The 18,567-nt window shown below is 37.7% G+C and overlaps 1 long non-coding RNA gene across 1 annotated transcript in view; it reads left to right on the top strand.

Moving 5' to 3' along the window:
• LOC129658535 (uncharacterized) overlaps positions 1 to 17,836 on the top strand; it is a 47,659-nt gene extending 29,823 nt beyond the window's left edge. Inside the window, exon 3 of the long non-coding RNA XR_008717394.1 lies at positions 17,719 to 17,836. This is a non-coding gene — a long non-coding RNA (uncharacterized LOC129658535). The remainder of the gene's footprint in view (positions 1 to 17,718) is intronic.
• The last annotated feature ends 731 nt before the right edge of the window (positions 17,837 to 18,567 follow it).

Raw genomic sequence — 18,567 nt, forward strand, 5'->3', positions numbered from 1 at the left:
CTGACACACTACTATGTTGGTGATCCTATAGTTCTTTCTGCCAGTGATAAACCATTCCCCGATTTCTAATGCCTCAGTTTCTCTGGAACACGCTCTGTGTATAAACAATTATGGAGAAAAAGAGATATGGTTACACAAAACACATGAACAGGCCAACTGGCTTAAAGAAGTAGCCCCTGTCTGGGATCATTGCTTGGCTTACTTGATTCTAGCTGGCTTGGGTCATAGGGACTCTGGCTCAGGAATGCTCTCTAAACCACAGACATGGTTTTATTGCTAATAATTATTATTGTCTCCCTAATATATTACATTCTCTCAAATGTTTAAAATGCATGAAGGCAGCCATTGATCAGCCTACAGACGGTTTCTGTCTGACTGGAATGAAAAAATAGAACAGAAAAATGTAACCAGCTCTAAGAACAGGAGCCTGACATCATCTCTTGTGGATGACACACCAAGACCCAAAGAAGCAAAGGCAATCAAGGGTCACAGTAAGACCAATATTTCTGATCAAATGTCTTGAATGGTCAAGAGAATGATCATAAAAAGGAAACCTGAAATAACTTTATATGACCAATATGAAGCCAACTCTGCCGAGGGTACCACATCAACAGAACCAAAACTGAGATAATTTCTGTGTCCCTGTAAGCAGTCAGAGCAGAAATACAGTATATTTAGTCAACCCAGTTGCCACCCTAGCTCACTTCAGACAAAGTTGACTATGTGGCCTCAGCAAAGCAGATTATTTTCTATTTGTCTCCTCTTTGTTCTATATTCTCCATCCTATAAAGGCTTCTTGCCTTGTGCCCCATTTTTTGGTTCTCAAAAAAGAGACTATTTTATCAAGCGTTAAGATTTGTTTGTATCAACTAAACTATCTTCTTTAATCATTCTTTTAACCAAAGGTAACTTATTAATTCATATATGAATAAAAATAATATACATATAACAAGTCATTATAAATCTGTCTCAGAACTCCTCATTTTGAGAACCACTGCTCAGGACTACTTTCCCTATCTGTGACGTGTTCACAAAAGGTGAGGCGAAGTCAGCGAGTCTTTAATTGAAATGAACACATGCTGGCATTTCATATTAGCACACAATCTGTCAAAATTTGCACTTTTGGCCCAACAAATATTTTCCACAAGATTTAGTAAGCAATTTCTGTTAGCCTGTACCTCAGAATGCAGTGGTTTGGGGATAGTTATTCTGATATCATTGTGTTTGATAAAGCAACCATTTACACATGACTTGGGGTGTATTCCAATATTTTCAGAGTAATTCAATTATTAATAGCATTTGAAGCTTTTCTCTACACAGGCATGACTTGTGTCTTCGTGAAAATAAAAGAGAATCCTCTTTGTGGTACACTGTGCAATTACCTTATTGTTGAATAATGTCAAGGAATGATATCTTAATGATTTGTAAGAATGAAGGTATAAAAACTCCAAACCATAATTTAAATCCACTGATTGAATTTAAGGAAAATTCCATGAGGGATCCAACATAATAATCATAAGCATGACACATTTTAATATTTATGGGTAAAAGTTATGAATAGAATATATATTCACATTGTATAGAGCAAGGTATGAATTATGTACCATTTAAAATATTTATAAATATCACAAAGGTATCTCCAGAAAATGTCAAATCCTAGGAATTAATTTATTGTCAGAGTAATCAAGGTTAAACTGCCTTAGGAGGGAAACAAAACCTTTTCCTTTCAGCCTAGATAACAATCCGAGCTTTAAGTCTGTGCCCAGTGTGTGTGTGAGTGTGTGCATGTGTGTGTTCATTGCTTGTGAGTAGGGGACATGTTTAAGTAGCAAAATATAATAGTAAAACTGTTCTTCTACCCGTTAACAATAGGACATGAACACTTGCCTGGAACTTTTCTATTGTGGAAAACTATCAAATCTCAAATCTGGGGGAATACACTGTTTTCCTTACCAATAGTTTTTTTTGTAGAGTGATGTTTCTGGTAGTGTTGACACAGCACAACCATTACACAAGATTGGTCCAACTAACCACTACATTTTTTTCAATTTTGATCTAACCTCTGTTACCACGGAAGGAAAATGGCAACTCTCCTTCTTCTCCATAACTGTAAATAAATTAGGTTTTAAGAAATTCCAGCTGGGACTTATTTGACTTTCCATGTCCTGTAGAAAGCTTGGCTTAAAATATAATCCAGGGACTTCCCCGGCGTTTCAGTGGTTAAGGCGAATCATTATTTAAATATCACTCCCATGTGTACCTGAAAATTCCTTTGTTTAGTATTCCAACTCTGAGACATTTTATTTATTATCAAAATAATACATGTTTATTCATAAAGCATACTGCATTTACAATGGAAGAATTCTTACCTTGACATCTATAAGCACGTACAAATTGGTGTTTAGAGGTTTAACAATAAGGCAACCCTAGTGATTTTAAAACATATAGTGACAATGCTGTAGTATTATGCATTTTGAGTACGAGAGAATTATGCACCTAAAAATTTAAAATTACTCAATTGTAGCCACTAGATGGCAGTATAAGTCCTTGGATGCTCTCAATATGAAATACAACAGGAACAATTTAAAAATTTTATGTTTCATAACAGCTTTCACTATATCACCCCAAAAGGAAAAATCAGAGGCAAAAAGTCACTGTTACAGTACAAAGTATTTCTGAGGGTTGTCCCACTCTGATTTGGCATTTTTCTTTGTGAAATTAAACAAATAATTATCTAGTCAATTTTAGCTACAGTTAATAACTTGGGCTTCCCTGGTGGCTCAGACAGTAAAGAATCAGTCCTGCAATGCAAGAGACCCAGGTTTGATCCCTGGAGCAGGAAGATCCCCTGGAGAAGGAAGTGGCAACCCACTCCAGTTTTCTTGCCTGGAAAATCCCATGGACAGAGGAACCTGATGGGTTACATACAGTCCATGGGATCCTAAAAAGTTGGACATGATTGAGCAACTAACACTTTATTTTATTTTACTTATTCATTAAATATAAAAACAGCAGAATGTATTCATTACTATTATATTCAACAATGATGTCTGAAAAATTATTAAGGATTGTTATTCTTTAATATACACAGTACTTTCAGTGCTGTCATTAAGTTACATCAATGAAAAAAAGTTGCTCTTTTAAAAAATGTATGAGCATACTAGCTGCAAATAAAGTGTTACCTTATACTTATATGGTAATCAAATGTAAAGGTTTAGACATTTGATTCAATGATGGACAGAGCTCACATTCTCCAAATCCCATACAAATGATAAAAGAAACAAAAATGAGAAGTATCTATAGCACTGTTGGAAAATATGAGATGTTGCTAGTGTGACAGAGATAACTGATGAATTGTTGAAAACTATAAAGTAGATGGAATTCAATGAAAAGAAAAATTTCTAAAGTATATACAGTTGTCCCTTGATATTCATGAGGGATTGGTACCAAGACACCCTGCAGATAACAATGTTTGTGGATGCTCAAGTCCTTTATATAAATCGGTGTGTACTGGCATACAACTTACACACACCCTCCCATACATGTGAAATGATCTCTGGTGCTTAGTCAGTCAGTCGTGTCTGACTCTGCGACCCCATGGACTGCAGCCTGCCAGGCTCCTCTGTCCATCGGGGTTCTCCAGGCAAGAATACTGGAGTGGGTTGCCATGCCCTCCTCCAGGGGATCTTCCCAACCCAGGGATCAAACCCAGGTTCCCCACATTGCAGGCACATTCTTTACCATCTGAGCCACCAGGGAAGCCTGGTGAAGTCTTTGGCATATGAATGAATTCTATCTGCCAGTCCTCTCCAGGATATCTTCCTGTATGCTATAAGCCTGGGAGAGCTGACTGGTTGTTACAGGGATTATTCTTTTGACAGACTTCACATCCTTTAACAATTTGGCTTATAGCTTTTATTAATCCTTTTCCCTTAAAAGACTCTTAGCAAGTTGGTAACCATTTTCAATTCCCAAATGGAAAGTTTGATGTAGAGTTTTAAGAATTTTCCATTGGGTGCTAGAGGACAATACAAGTTTTTTATCTTCTGTTTAAAGGCATCCAGAGGTGAGTATGCTATCTCCATGAGAAAGACAGTGTTGAAGTTCCTTAAGTTTAATACTGGGGTTTTAAGTCAGTGGGGATTTTATCCCAGAGGAGGGGAGCCTGAGTATTAAAAGTCTGGGTGGCTGCCTTTTTCGCTAGTTGGTTGGCTTGCCTATTTCCCTCTGCTATGTCAGAATCATCCCTTTGATGGCCCTGGAAGTGTATTACTGCCACTTCTTTGGGTAGTTTAATTGTCTTTGGATAGTTTAATTGTATCTAAGATGTGCATAATATCTTGGTAGTATTTTAATGGGACTGCCATCTGAGGTTTTAAAGTTTCTTTCCTTCCAGATAGCAGCGTGAGCCTAAAGGACTAAGTACACATATTTAGAGTCAGTATAGATAGATGTTCACTCTCTTATCAGTCCCCAGCTCTAGGCCCTGGTTAAAGCAATCAAAATGATCTAGAGAAATGATCTCTAGATTACTTACAATACCTAATATGATGTAAATAGCTGTAAATACAATGTAAATACTATTTAAATAGTTGCCAGCATGAGGAAAATACAAGCTTGGGAATTTTCTGTTTTTTTTTTTTTTTTCTTTTAATATTTTTGATCTGAGATTGGTTGAATCCTCTCATGTGGACCCATGGATATAGGGGGCTAATGTTATGTGTGCTGAGGAACCAAACTCAGGCCAAGAACATGGGCACCAGGGAAGTGAAGTTTCTTTGCCCCAACATCATGGAAAAAGCCAAGTCTGGGAGCATGAAAGGGGAGTCTAACAAGTAAGGGGATTTAGAGACTGTGGAACTGTGAGGATACACAGCCACATGCAAGAAGAATAACTGGCTGTGGGGCTTAGTTACAGATTAAAGTTGGCCCCCAATTTTCTCTATATTAAATAAATGGTGCACCTTGGAAGATCCTACTTTGGGTACTGACGTTGGAAGGAGACTCTGGCTATATATAAAGTATTTCAGGACCACTACAAAGTATTTATGAAATGAAATTACTTCTGTAACAAGAAGGGAGAGTTCCAGAGTTTAACATAGGCACTTATTTTGTAACAACTGTGTTCTGGGTCAATAAATATTGTAGTTCACACTTCTGTGAGTGACAATGCTAAGAGAACTTTGGTTTCCTTAAAAGGGCAATGTGGCGAAGCAAAGACACTAAGTCTCTTACAGAGTATTCTTCATTAGAAGTGCCAAGTTTCAAAATATCTTCATTTCTTGAACTATACAATTCAACTTTTCCTTTTTAAAAACTTAACTTAACTATTCATTACCATCATATTTAAAATAAGAAATAACTTTTACTCAATGGATTTGTCAAAAAACTTAAGTATTACCAGGAGATTACTCAGTTTTATTATTAGCTAACAATTTTGAAAACGTGTCTGTGTGTGTGTGTACGTGTGCCCGCTAGTAACTTTAGTCACATCTCTTTGTGACCCTATGGACTGTAGTCTGTCAGGCTCCTCTGGCCATGGGATTTTCCAGGCAAGAATACCGAGTGAGTTGCCATTTCCTTCTCCAGGGGACCTCCATCCAGGGATTGAACCCGTGTCTCCTGCGTTGGCAGGTGAGTTACCACTAGCGCCAACTGGGAAGCTCCTTTTGAAAGCTTATTTTGTGTCAAATACCATGCTAAAAAAACTCTTTTAGATTTATTTTTAAATTATATAAATTAATGACACAGGTAGTATACTATCATGATAAGAGACATGTAGTAAAATCAAGTAAATTCTTACTGAGTTATAATCCAGTTATGTCAGTTTCCCAATCTATGCCCATACAGTTAGTGGTAGACAGAGTAATAGCCTTTCAAACCCTGCCAAAGAGGTCTATGCCCTGATTCCCAGAACCTGTGAATATGTTACATTACATGGCAAAGAGGAGTGAGGGTTGCAGATTGAATTAAGGTTACTAACCAGCTGACTTTACAATAGGAAGATTATCCCAGATTACCAAAGTAGGACCAATATAAGCACAAGAGTTACTAAAAGGGAAAGAGGGAGGCAGCAGAGAAGCAGAGAGATGGCAGCCTAAGGACTTAGCCCACTATTGCTGGCTTTGAAGACAGAGCAAGAAGCTACAAACCATGGAATGTGGGTGTCCTTTAGAACCTGGAAAAGGCACAGAAACAGATTCCTCCCTAGACCCTCCAGGCAGGACACAGTCCCGCCAACATCTTGATTTTAGTCTGTGAAGGACATTTTGGATTAGTTAACTACAGCTCTGTAAAATGATAAATTTGTGTTGTTTCAAGCTATTAAGTTTGTGGTAATTTGTTCCAGTAGCAATAAAAAAACTAATCCACTATTATACTCTCATTTCCTTCCCCTCTCTCACCAAAACAAATTACTGAGTCCACTAACACACATCAGAGGTGCTTTGCACCATAATTACTGCATCTGGGAAATTTTCCTGGGATGACTTTACCTACATAAAACCCTGAACCTTCCAAATGAGTTGTGCTTCATGAAGAAGCCCAGCTAATAACAAGTATCTGTGAGAAAATAAGGATTATGCTCTCTAAGCACTGCTCATTGGTAAGAACTCTTGTTCTTCCATTATTGGGATAAAGTACGACTTATGAGTACATTAACATTCACCCTTCCAAAGGTCTGCCCACAATCATATGTTCACAAAGTACACAGCACCATGTTCCTCGGCTGCTGGACTCTCTCAGATTGATGACCAAGAGCAATAACTAGGCACCCCTGAGAATCATCAAAATTATGTCTACTGAAATCACTGAGCATGACTGTTGCCTCTTTGTATTGGAGGACCAAGTTGGCTTGTTCAGTTCAGTCACTCATTCGTGCCCAACTCTTTGTGACCCCATGGACTGCAGCATGCCAGGCCTCCCTGTCCATCACCAACTCCTGGAGTTTACTCAAACTCATGTCCATTGAGTCAGTGATGCCATACAGCCATCTCATCCTCTGTCATCCCCTTCTCCTCCTGGCTTCAATCTTTCCCAGCAACAGCGTCTTTTCAATGAGGCAGTTCTTTGCATCAGGTGGCCAACATATTGGAGTTTCAGCGTCAGCATCAGTCCTTCCAATGAATATTCAGGACTGATTTCCTTGAGGATTGACTGGTTGGATCCCCTTGCAGCCCAAGGGACTCTCAAGAGTCTTCTCCAACACCACAGTTCAAAAGCATCAATTCTTCTGTGCTCAGCTTTCTTCATAGTCCAACTCTCATATCTATACATGACTACTGGAAAAAACATAGCTTTGACTACATGGACCTTTGTGGACAAAGTGATATCTCTGCTTTTTAATATGTTGTCTAGGTTGGTCTTAACTTTCCTTCCAAGGAGTAAGCATCTTTTAATTTCATGGCTGCAGTCACATCTGCAGTGATTTTGGAGCCCCCAAAACAGTCGGCCTGGCGTGCTGCGAGTCATGGGGTCGCAAAGAGTCGGACATGACTGAGCAACTGAACTGAATTGAACTGAAAAACAGTCAGTCACTGTTTACATTGTTTCCCCAACTATTTGCCATGAAGTGATGGGACTGGATGCCATGATCTTAGTTTTCTGAATGTTGAGGTTTTTGGTTTTTTTTTCAAACCAACTTTTCACTCTCCTCTTTCACATTCATCAGGAGGCCCTTTAGTTCTTCTTTACTTTCTGCCATAAGGGTGGTGTTATTTGCATATCTGAGGTTATTTTTCCCAGCAATCTTGATTCCAGCTTATGCTTCATCCAGCCCAGCATTTCACATGATGTAATCTTCATATAAGTTAAATAAGCAGGGTGACAATATACAGCCTTGATGTCCTCCTTTTCCTATTTGGAACCAGTCTGTTGTTTCATGTCCAGTTCTAACTGTCGCTTCTTGACCTGCATACAGATTTCTCAGGAGGCAGGCCAGGTGGTTTGGTATTCCCATCTCTTTAAGAATTTTCCACAGTTTGTTGTGATCTACACAGTCAAAAGCTTTGGCAAAAATCAATAAAGCAGAAATAGATGTTTTTTTCTGGAATTCTCTTGGTTTTTTTTTGATGATCCAGCGATGTTGGCAATTTGATCTCTGATTCCTCTGCCTTTTCTAAATCCAGCTTGAACATCTGGAAGTTCACGGTTCACATATTGTTGAAGTCTGGCTTGGAAAATTTTGAGCATTACTTTACTAGCGTGTGAGATGAGTGCAATTGTGCGGTAGTTTGAGCATTCTTTGGCATTGCCTTTCTTTGGGATTGGAATGAAAACTGACCTTTTCCAGTCCTGTGGGCACTGCCCAGTTTTCCAAATTGGCTGGCATACTGAGTGCAGCACTTTCACAGCATCATCTTTTAGGATTTGAAATAGCTCAACTGGCATTCCATCACCTCCACTAGCTTTGTTCATAGTGATGCTTCCTAAGGCCCACTTGACTTTGCATTCTAGGATGTCTGGCTCTAGGTGAGTGTTCACACTATTGTGATTATCTGGGTCATGAAGATCTTTTTTGTACAGTTCTTCTGTGTATTCTTGCCATCTCTTCTTAATATCTTCTGCTTCTGTTAGGTCCATACCATTTCTGTTCTTTATTGTGCTCATCTTTGCATGAAATGTTCCCTTGGTATCTCTAATTTTCTTGAAGAGATCTCTAGTCTTTCCAATTTTATTGGTTCCTTCTATTTCTTTGCAATGGTCACTGTATTATTCATTTTGAGAAATGAAATTGGAAAACAACTAACAATATGGAAGCAACTGCAGTTAGGAAACTAGGAGATGCAAATTCTGGTCCTGATTCAGTCATGAGTAGTTTTGTCACCAGCAGCAGCGATTTAATCTCCTTAAGTGAAAGACAGCACACCGGAGAAGAGCAGCTGTTCTAAAACTTTCAGTCACAAGGCTCTTTCTCCTTGTGCAAGAGAAATCCCAGGCAAAGGAAACAGATAGAGGCTGACATTTTCTGGCTGAAGGAAGGAAGTACTGGCTGTCCTGCTGTCCACTCCCTCTGCCTCCCCTTGTGCCTGCCTCCCAGGCCCCTGTGCGAATGTGGAACACAATATGAAAAAATGACTGCATTCTCAGCGCTCTCAAATGTCTCCCATGGAACAGCGCTCATGACACACATGGTGAAAGGGAAGGATGCACAAGTTGCGCTCTCTGTTACAATGCATACTAAGAGCAAGAAGTTAGTTCCTTAAATGTCAACTAAATGAAGCAAAACAACTTATTTAGAAGGTATTTCTTTCAGTATCAATGCAGAGAAAACTCTAGAAGAAACTGAATGTCAAAGGTAACTTCAGAATTGAAAATATAAATATAAGATGTAGAAATGAAATAAGACACATGAAAAATTCAGTCAAGTGCACATAAACAGTGATTAAGTTGAAAAAGCAAAACACCTTTACGTTCCTCTCAGCATCCGTATTACTGCTACTAGCAACCACGCTCATTCCTCACAGCAACCCTCCACTCTACCCACATAAAATCTGTATTGTTCCTTAAGGGTAGGACTTTTTAGTGCAGATTCTGACCCCACATTTGAAAAGATGCAAATTCACTGAATTGGAAAATGTCACCTTAAGGCTTGAGATTTTAATATAGAGAACAAATGTTTTCTAAATTATTAGCACTATAAACATCATTTTTGTGTCATTTCCTCTTATTAAAATAAGAAGAAAACAACATTAAGAGGAATCTTGTACAGTTCTAAAGAAGTATAGTTTAGAAGGTCTTGTGTGTATGCTAAGTAGCTTCAGTCTTGTCCGACTCTTTGTGATCCCATGGACTGTAGCCCACCAGCCTCTTCTGTCCATGGGATTCTCCTGGCAAGAATACTGGATTGGGGTGCATGCCCTCCTCCAGGGGTTCTTCCCCATCCAGGGATCCAACCTGCATCCCTTATGTCTCCTGCACTAGCAGGCGGGTTCTTTACCACTGGTGCCACCTGGGAAGCCCTTAGAAGGCTTCAGAACCACAGAAAAGTAGGTCATTTTAAAAACATTATTTTAAAAAGGCAAATATACTTATATCTCTATATTTTATCCTAGGTAGCAATCCCTATGTCTGTGAATTTATTATAAAATTCTAGGTTTAAAATGCCCATATATAATATAGGTATGACTTAGTTCTCCTTTTGATATTTAAGTGTATATATAATGTTACCTAAAAACAAAGTATGATAGTGTTTGAACATCTCTGTCTGTAAGAAATTTAGCAATTATGATCTCTAGGCACTGCTCAATGTTAAGAACTCCATTCTTCTGAATATTGGGCTAAAGGATGACCCAACTGTGGAAAATTCTGAAAGAGATGTGAATACCAGACCTCCTGACCTGCCTCTTGAGAAACCTGTATGCAGGTCAGGAAGCAACAGTTATAACTGGACATGGAACAACAGACTGGTTCCAAATAGGAAAAGGAGGACGTCAAGGCTGTATATTGTCACCCTGTTTATTTAACTTCTATGCAGAGTACATCATGAGAAACGCTGGGCTGGAAGAAGCACAATCTGGAATCAAGATTGCCAGGAGAAATATCAATCACCTCAGATATGCAGATGACACCACCCTTATGGCAGAAAGTGAAGAGGAACTAAAGAGCCTCTTGATGAAGGTGAAAGAGGAGAGTGAAAAAGTTGGCTTAAAGCTCAACATTCAGAAAACGAAGATCATGGCATCTGGTCCCATCACTTCATGGGAAATAGATGGGGAAACAGGGGAAGCAGTGTCAGACTTTATTTTGGGGGGCTCCAAAGTGACTGCAGATGGTGATTGTAGCCATGAAATTATAAGACGCTTACTCCTTGGAAGGAAAGTTATGACCAACTTAGATAGCATATTCAAAAGCAGAGACACTACTTTGCCAACAAAGGTCCATCTAGTCAAGGCTATGGTTTTTCCTGTGGTCATGTATGGTGTGAGAATTGGACTGTGAAGAAGGCTGAGTGCCGATGAATTGATGCTTTTGAACTGTGATGTTGGAGAAGACTCTTGAGAGTCCCTTGGACTGCAAGGAGATCCAACCAGTCCATTCTGAAGGAGATCAGCCCCGGGATTTCATTGGAAGGAATGATGCCAAAGCTGAAACTCCAGTTCTTTGGCCACCTCATGCGAAGAGTTGACTCACTGGAAAAGACTCTGATGCTGGGAGGGATTGGGGGCAGGAGGAGAAGGGGATGACAGAGGATGAGATGGGTGGATGGCATCACTGACTTGATGGACGTGAGTCTGAGTGAACTCCGGGAGTTGGTGATGGACAGGGAGGCCTGGTGTGCTGCGATTCATGGGGTCGCAAAGAGTCGAACATGACTGAGAGACTGAACTGAACTGAAAATATATGAGCTTTAAGATTTGCGCATCCATGGAATAAGTGCATATGTTTGGAGCATAGAACCCATTGCACTAAGTTCTGGTGAAACAATCAGCTTTACTCTTGCTAGACATCAACATGAATAGATTAAATAGCTGGTTAAGTGTTTTGAAACTGAAATGGATATTCAAGAAAGAGGTACAAGACTTCTAAAAGGAGATGGGGAGCAGGATTTGAAAGAGTATATCAAGACTTAGGGTTCCCTTGCAGCTCAGCTGGTAAAGAATCTGCCTGCAATGCAGGAGATTCCGGTTCGATTCCTGGGAAGGAAAGATCCTCTGGAGAAGGGATAGGCTACCTACTCCAGTATTCTGGCTGGAGAATCCCCATGGACAGAGGAGCCTGGTAGGCTACAACCCATGGAGTCGCAAAGAGGTGGATACTACTGAGCGATTAAGAATATACACAGCACATCAAGACTTAGGGTTACCTAATAAAATGTGTCAGATATGTATATGCCAGATGGAATCTTTCTAATCTTAAAATAAAACCTCCTCAATCTATGATGATTCCCCAATCAATGTTGATAACCCAAGTTGGGTGCGTAGATTTTAAAGCTGTGACTTTTCTTTTTCTCAGGCCAAAATACTGTAAGCAAGATCCTTGAGCACTCAGAAGTTGTCTAAACTACATTAAGGATCTCATATCTTCAACAAATACAAAAAAGACAGGTCAATATTTCAAGGCGTGTAATATATATTTGAGCCTAGAATAACATGTGAGAAAAAACTGTGTACTCTGGACTCTATTTTGAATCAAGTTTGCATTATATTAGAAATTCTAAGACAACTATCATCATAAAAGAATTTAGTAAGTAGCTATATATATCTTTGACTATATATAAAAAGTTACATGAATAATGTAAGTGACAAAAATGTGTCATCCTGGAAGAACTGACAACTTAAGATTCAGTGGTTTAGTTCCATGAACAGCACCTGAAGAGATTGATGAAGACTAATTATGTTATGGTTCCTACATATTTCCCATTAGAATAAAAGAGTCATGATTTCTGAATAGAAATTGTACTTTATGTGATTATTTAGTTGAATCTCAATGGGAAAGGAATACTAAAATATTTTAGACCTGGAGTCCTGGGTCTATTTTATATGAACCTCAAGCTAGTAGCAGCAATTTAAACTATTTTTTCTGTGTACAACACATTATCAAAACCATCCTGCTGTGAGAACAATGAAAAGATGTAAATGGAGAGAGATTTTACTTTGCTTTCTATTCATATATCTGCATCTTAAACGCCTGCCAGAGCCTTTGACTATGAAGGCAACTAAAGCAAGACAAACAGGTCAGTAACTTGACCTACTTTCTCCATCTTGCTGCTTAATAGTGCACGGCAAAGCTTAAGAAAGTGAATCTCAGTACTTTTAAAAATTTGAAAATGATAGAAATAGGCAAAGAAGATGTACTGTAGCCTCAGAAGTCATTAGAAAACAAACAAATGAGGAACAACGATTTAACATTAAGATACTGGGGAAGATTTTGAGTGATGGAAATTTATACCTAGTTTTCTCAGAAAATAATTTATTCAATTATGTCTACTTAAATGGAGCAAAGATAAATTCTAATTACTGGTTGTTTTCTTTCTTAGTTATAACCTTTTAGTATGAAAACCTAATTCTTTCATTCATTTAACATAATTTGTTGAAAGAACTGTAGAACACTGGCTAAATATTAATTTATCACATGGTCTTAGTCCTGGAGAATTTTTTCTATGTAGTTACCATAATCAAAATTGTGGTCCATATGATGAATGCTGATATAAGTATAACAACAGAAGGTGGGAACATTAACCAATGTTAATATTTGAGTTCAAGTTATAAAGATGACTTGCAATTTTCCAAGCATTTTAAGGTATGCAAACTGATGAATAACAAATTCAATGCAACAATGATTGAGAGCACAGGGCTTTGCAAGATAATTTCAGAAGAAGCTGGATCTATATGGGGCAGAAAGATTACTGAGTTGTGTATTAATTAACAATAGCTGTTACAGTGTGCATGTATGTGTGTGTGTGTGTGTGTGAGATTCACTTGTAGTCCAAAATGTTACTGCAGGTTGTGGTGGTAAGGGTCTCTGGTAAAGGTTATCTTTTGGGGATCTGGCTATTTTGAAGATCATTTAGGTAGAATATATAGGATATGATAAAGTAGGATAAGACTTGTAGGAGGGAAGCTAGGTCAGACACTGGCAGCATCGTAGGAAAACAGAGGTAAAATACAGAAAATACTTCTGAGATAGAATAAACCAGATTTGGTTACAGACTGAATACTGAACTGAAATATAGAGAAGGGTAGAAAATGACTGAACATTTTACTGAGAGAATGTACCAATGGTGACACTATTATAGAGAGTCAGGAACATGTCAGTTGAAGCAGGATTACATATGAAAAAAGAAAAAGGAGAGCAGTTTGGAAATGGTAAGTTGTTAGCATCGGCAGGATGTCTGAATGGAGATGTCCAGTGGGAGAATGAAGCCACAGATCTGAATCTTAGACAAACACATGAGGTGTGCTTTTTGGGGGAAGAGCTTTCAACAAACAGTCTATAGCAATGAGACTAGAAGCAAACACCCAAAGAGATGTCATGGAGTGAAATAAGAATCTTGCAGATCTGAGTCCTCCTAAGTCTATGAAAAATTAAAAAACAGTACTTTCCCTGTTGGCAATCAAAATACTTATCTGTCTCATTCAATTGTTGTAGGGACTAAATTAGTCACATGATGAATTTAAAATACTAGTTTTGGTGTCTGACAAATGGGAAGAATTTAATAAATGGTATGTGTAACTACCATATGAATGATAAGAAGAATGGCAATCACCAGTTGACTCTGAGTGCCTTTGACCATGTGGGAAGGTCTCCACTGTCCTTGACATCTACCTCTGGTTTTTACTAATTTTGCTCCTTTCTACAAGCAATCCTTTTCCCCACACGCTACACATAATTGTTCTGTAGTGATTTCTCTTAAGCTAAAGCAACTGCCCCTTGCACTGATTGCAAATTCTAGCAATTCTTCTTCACAGTGCTGTGCCTATTGCCTGGGATTGTAATGGCCTCTCAGAGAATTCTAATGATAATATTCTTTATCAAGTGATTGCTTTGTCCATGGTTGCCACATTAAAAAACACAAAATTAAAGTGAAAATGAAAGCCAAAAATCTATGACAAATGTAGCAATACTTTTTCTGATAGAAAGAACAATGTATCTAAAACAGCTTTCATGCTGTTGTATAATGTACCTTTGCCTTAAATTAGATTCCTCTCCCTGTTCAGTTAATGTGGAAACAACAAATAACCCTTTTATCTCCTTTCTTGAATTTTGCTATTGCACTGACCACTACTGATACATTTTTTTGTTCTACCCAGCCTTCTCTCTGTGAAAAAAGAAATAAGCCATTTTATCATGAGATAATACATTAATAAAAAACAAGCTGGTTTTAAAGTGTCGTTCAAATTTTTTTTTTCATTTAAATGAATCACCGATGAATTTATTTCAGACAGTGATGCTGATTTTGCCCATCTACTCTGTAAGTCTCTGCTGGGTGTAAAGAATATGCCCCCAGGAATTTGACAGCATGGAAACAGAAAGGCTCTTCACTCTAAAATTATGTAAAGAGCCTAATCTGAGATACATAAAAGCTTGAAACTAACTTAAAAACACAGATTGACCCTATGAGCACAGCAAAACAAGACCCAAACTAGGGACTGATTGGGTCATTCAGAAGAATGGATGCAGGCAGAGTGGCAGTCAGATAAGTTTATTTCTCCAGGAGACAGAAGATCCTGACAAAGACTGACTCTATCTCAGTGACAGATATTATGTAAAGTGTGAAGACTGCTATCTCTGGGTATGGCCTGATGCCATTAAACATACTATGTACTTTTCTTGTTCAGATGGCATGATCATTCAGCCACCTTCTGGTAATAATTTGGCTTCTTGTGAGTTTGGCTTCTTGTGAGAAGGGAACATTCTGACCAGAGGAGGCATATCTTCATCATCTATCCTCTTGGCAGATATACTTCTCAATATAAGTTAATAAATGAGGCAATTTACTTATAGTTCATTTTATATGAGTGAGGTTGTGTGAATCTGTTCAAATCATCCTTTACGTGATGACAAAAACCAAACTTCTGAGGCTGCAAAATAGCATCTCAAACCAAAGACCAAGGAACGTATGGTTCCATGAAGTTTCTCAGGAGAAAGTCAACAAAGAAACTACCCCTCTAGTCATCCCTACAACCAAGGCCATTGAAGCATCAAAGCTGATCAATGGAATAAAGTATAAAGGGATATTTAGTATAAAGGAATACTGACAATTTGCAAGCACAGGTTTAATTTCAGCATTATAATAGCCAACACTTATGGAATCTGAGGAAAATTAGACTGTATATCTCAAGCAGTTAGTAGAATTTGCAGTTTTACAGGCCTGAACACTTCTCAAAGCACAAATATTTATTACTTCCCCAGCCAGAACATGAGCTTCCCTGGTGGATCAGACAGTAATGAAGTGAAAGTGAAAATGAAAATTACTCAGTCATGTCAGACTCTTTGTGAACCCATGGACTATATATAGTCCATGGAATTCTCCAGGCCAGAATACTGGAATGGGTAGCCTTTCCCTTCTCCAGGGGATCTCCCCAACCCAGGGATCGAACCCAGGTCTCCTGCATTGAGGGCAGATTCTTTACCAGCTGAGCCACAAGGGAAGCCCAAGAATACTGGAGTGGGTAGCCTTTCCCTTCTCCAGGGGACCTTCCCAACTTAGGGATCAAACCCAGGTCTTCCGCTTTACAGGCCGATTCTTTACCAGTTGAGCCACAAGGGAAATCTGCCTGCTATACAGGAGACCTAGGTTTAACACCTGGGTCGGTAAGATCCGCAGAGAAGGGAACAGCTACCCACTCCAGTGTTCTTGCCTGGAGAATTCCACGGACAGAGGCGTCTGGCGGGCTTCAGTCCGTGGGATCGCATAGAGTCAGACAGGACTGAGAGACTAACACTTTCCCTTTCAGCCAGAACCCTGTGCCCAGTCCTTAGTTCTCTCCCTTCCCTACTTTGACCTGTACTGAAACATGATTCTAATGTCTCCGGAAACAGCTCTATTACTTGGTCTAAAAAACATTTTTTAAAAATACTCACCAAATATAAATTATTTTAGATATAACTGATAACTATCTCATTCACTTAAAAAAAAAACCCTTTTAAATTGCAGTATTTAAAAGCTTATTTTAAGAGAGTGAAAATACACAGATTTTAACATAGCTCATTTATTCTTTTCTCTACCATCCACTGAAAAATGATAGCACAATGGTTGAGTAAAGACTCAGAAAAAAAAAGGACAGGAAATTTCATAAAACTGTTTTGATCCATAATTATTATTTTTCACCTTAACAGAATGCATTATATATAATTAAAAACTAGTTGAAGTACATTAATTTTAAATAAAACTGTGATAGGAATAAAATTAAGTTATTCTGATCATGTGTAAATATGGAAAAATAAACATAATGGGTCTGATCTCTTAGTCTCCCAGTACTAATTATGTTTAGAAAAATTGTATGTACCTCTGATTACTGCTACTCAAGAGTCCATTTCATACAGTAAACAGCATTTGAATAATCTAACACATACAATTATATTTTTAATTTGTAGTTTTCAACAATTACCAGAATGGGAAAGCCAAACCTTTTTGGTATTTTTTGCAAGTGGTAAGTATTAATGTTTAATGCTTATAATATCTTTGAATGGCCACAAGAATATACACAAAGGAATTTGAAAATCAGATACATCTTTCAGAATCATTGCATTTGTAATCTTTCATTTTAAGATCAGGTGGAATATTACGTTGTATATTGTGAGGTTAAAAAATTTAATGATTCACATAGTTCTTTTTCTCAAGATAATTCTTGGATTTTAAAATGATTACTTTGCTATCATTGTGTATTGATTTTGAAGAAGAATATTAATTTTGCATGAAAGTACTGAGGGGGAAAACTGACATATATTTAAAAAATGGATACCAGATAATAAAAATAGAAGGAACTACAGTTATCTCTCAAACATTCTTACTTGTGACAGATGGAAATGTGCCTGTTGTTAAGGTTTGGTACTAAGTTGTTTTCAGTATATATACATATATATATATATATATATATATATATATATATTTGGTATCACTTATACAGCAATTCTTTCCTCAATTAAAAATTATGAAATGAGATTTTAGCCTACTGATCTTTTTTACTTCAAAAATCATATATTGTCTCACTTTTATAGAAATAATTTATAAAAATTAAAAATCAACTATTGTAATTATTGTTCTTTTCTTTTCAGGAATAAATCCTGAGTATACAAAAGTGCAGTAAAACTTGCTGTGAGCTGTTTTTGTATCCCATTGCATTCTTCAATCAAAACATGAAGCAGTGCTGTGTGCATCTCAGAACCTCAATATTATTCTTGTGGGTGGTTTTGTTGCTTCCAAAATAAACTTTTATTTTGGTCACCAAATAAGCTATTGCTTGAATTCAATGACTAGTAAGTATGCATAGGGACAAACTAGGTTGTGTTGAATGTGAGTATATAAAGTCATTTCTGTTTCAAAATGTATCTTTACAAATAATATCAATAGCTATATTTTGTTAAGTATTTATTTTGACAGCCAGATACTGCATTAACAGTTTTATAGGTGTGTTTTCTCATTTAATTCTAATAAAAAGTTTTATAACAGAGCTCTTATCCCACCTCACTCCACCCCCACAGCATGGTGGGAAAACAGGATGTCTAGAGATTAAAGTGTTTCACCTAAAGTCACAGCCCGAAGGAGTGAATTTAACTCATCCTCATGTTTGTGTATCTCCCAGCATGTGCTCTTGAGGATGACTGCATTTGTTCAGATCTGTTAACAATGTCTCCACACACTATATATTTGTTGCATCTACGCATAAACACAGGCAGGGTGTACTGAAAGAAAGATTTGTGTAAGTTTCAGAATCATTCCCATTATTTTGTATGAGCACCTCATATATTAGTGATAGATACAAACTGAATTTCTAAATTTCTTTCCATTCTTAGGGATGTTTTCAAAGAGCTCAGGGAATTATTACAACAGCAAGATACATGCAACATGGAGCAAAAATTTAGGTATTTGATGACTGAGAAATAACTAAAATCTCCCCAGAATAT

The sequence above is a fragment of the Bubalus kerabau genome, chromosome 8, assembly GCF_029407905.1.
Source record: "Bubalus kerabau isolate K-KA32 ecotype Philippines breed swamp buffalo chromosome 8, PCC_UOA_SB_1v2, whole genome shotgun sequence".
NCBI classification, from domain to species: domain Eukaryota; kingdom Metazoa; phylum Chordata; class Mammalia; order Artiodactyla; family Bovidae; genus Bubalus; species Bubalus kerabau.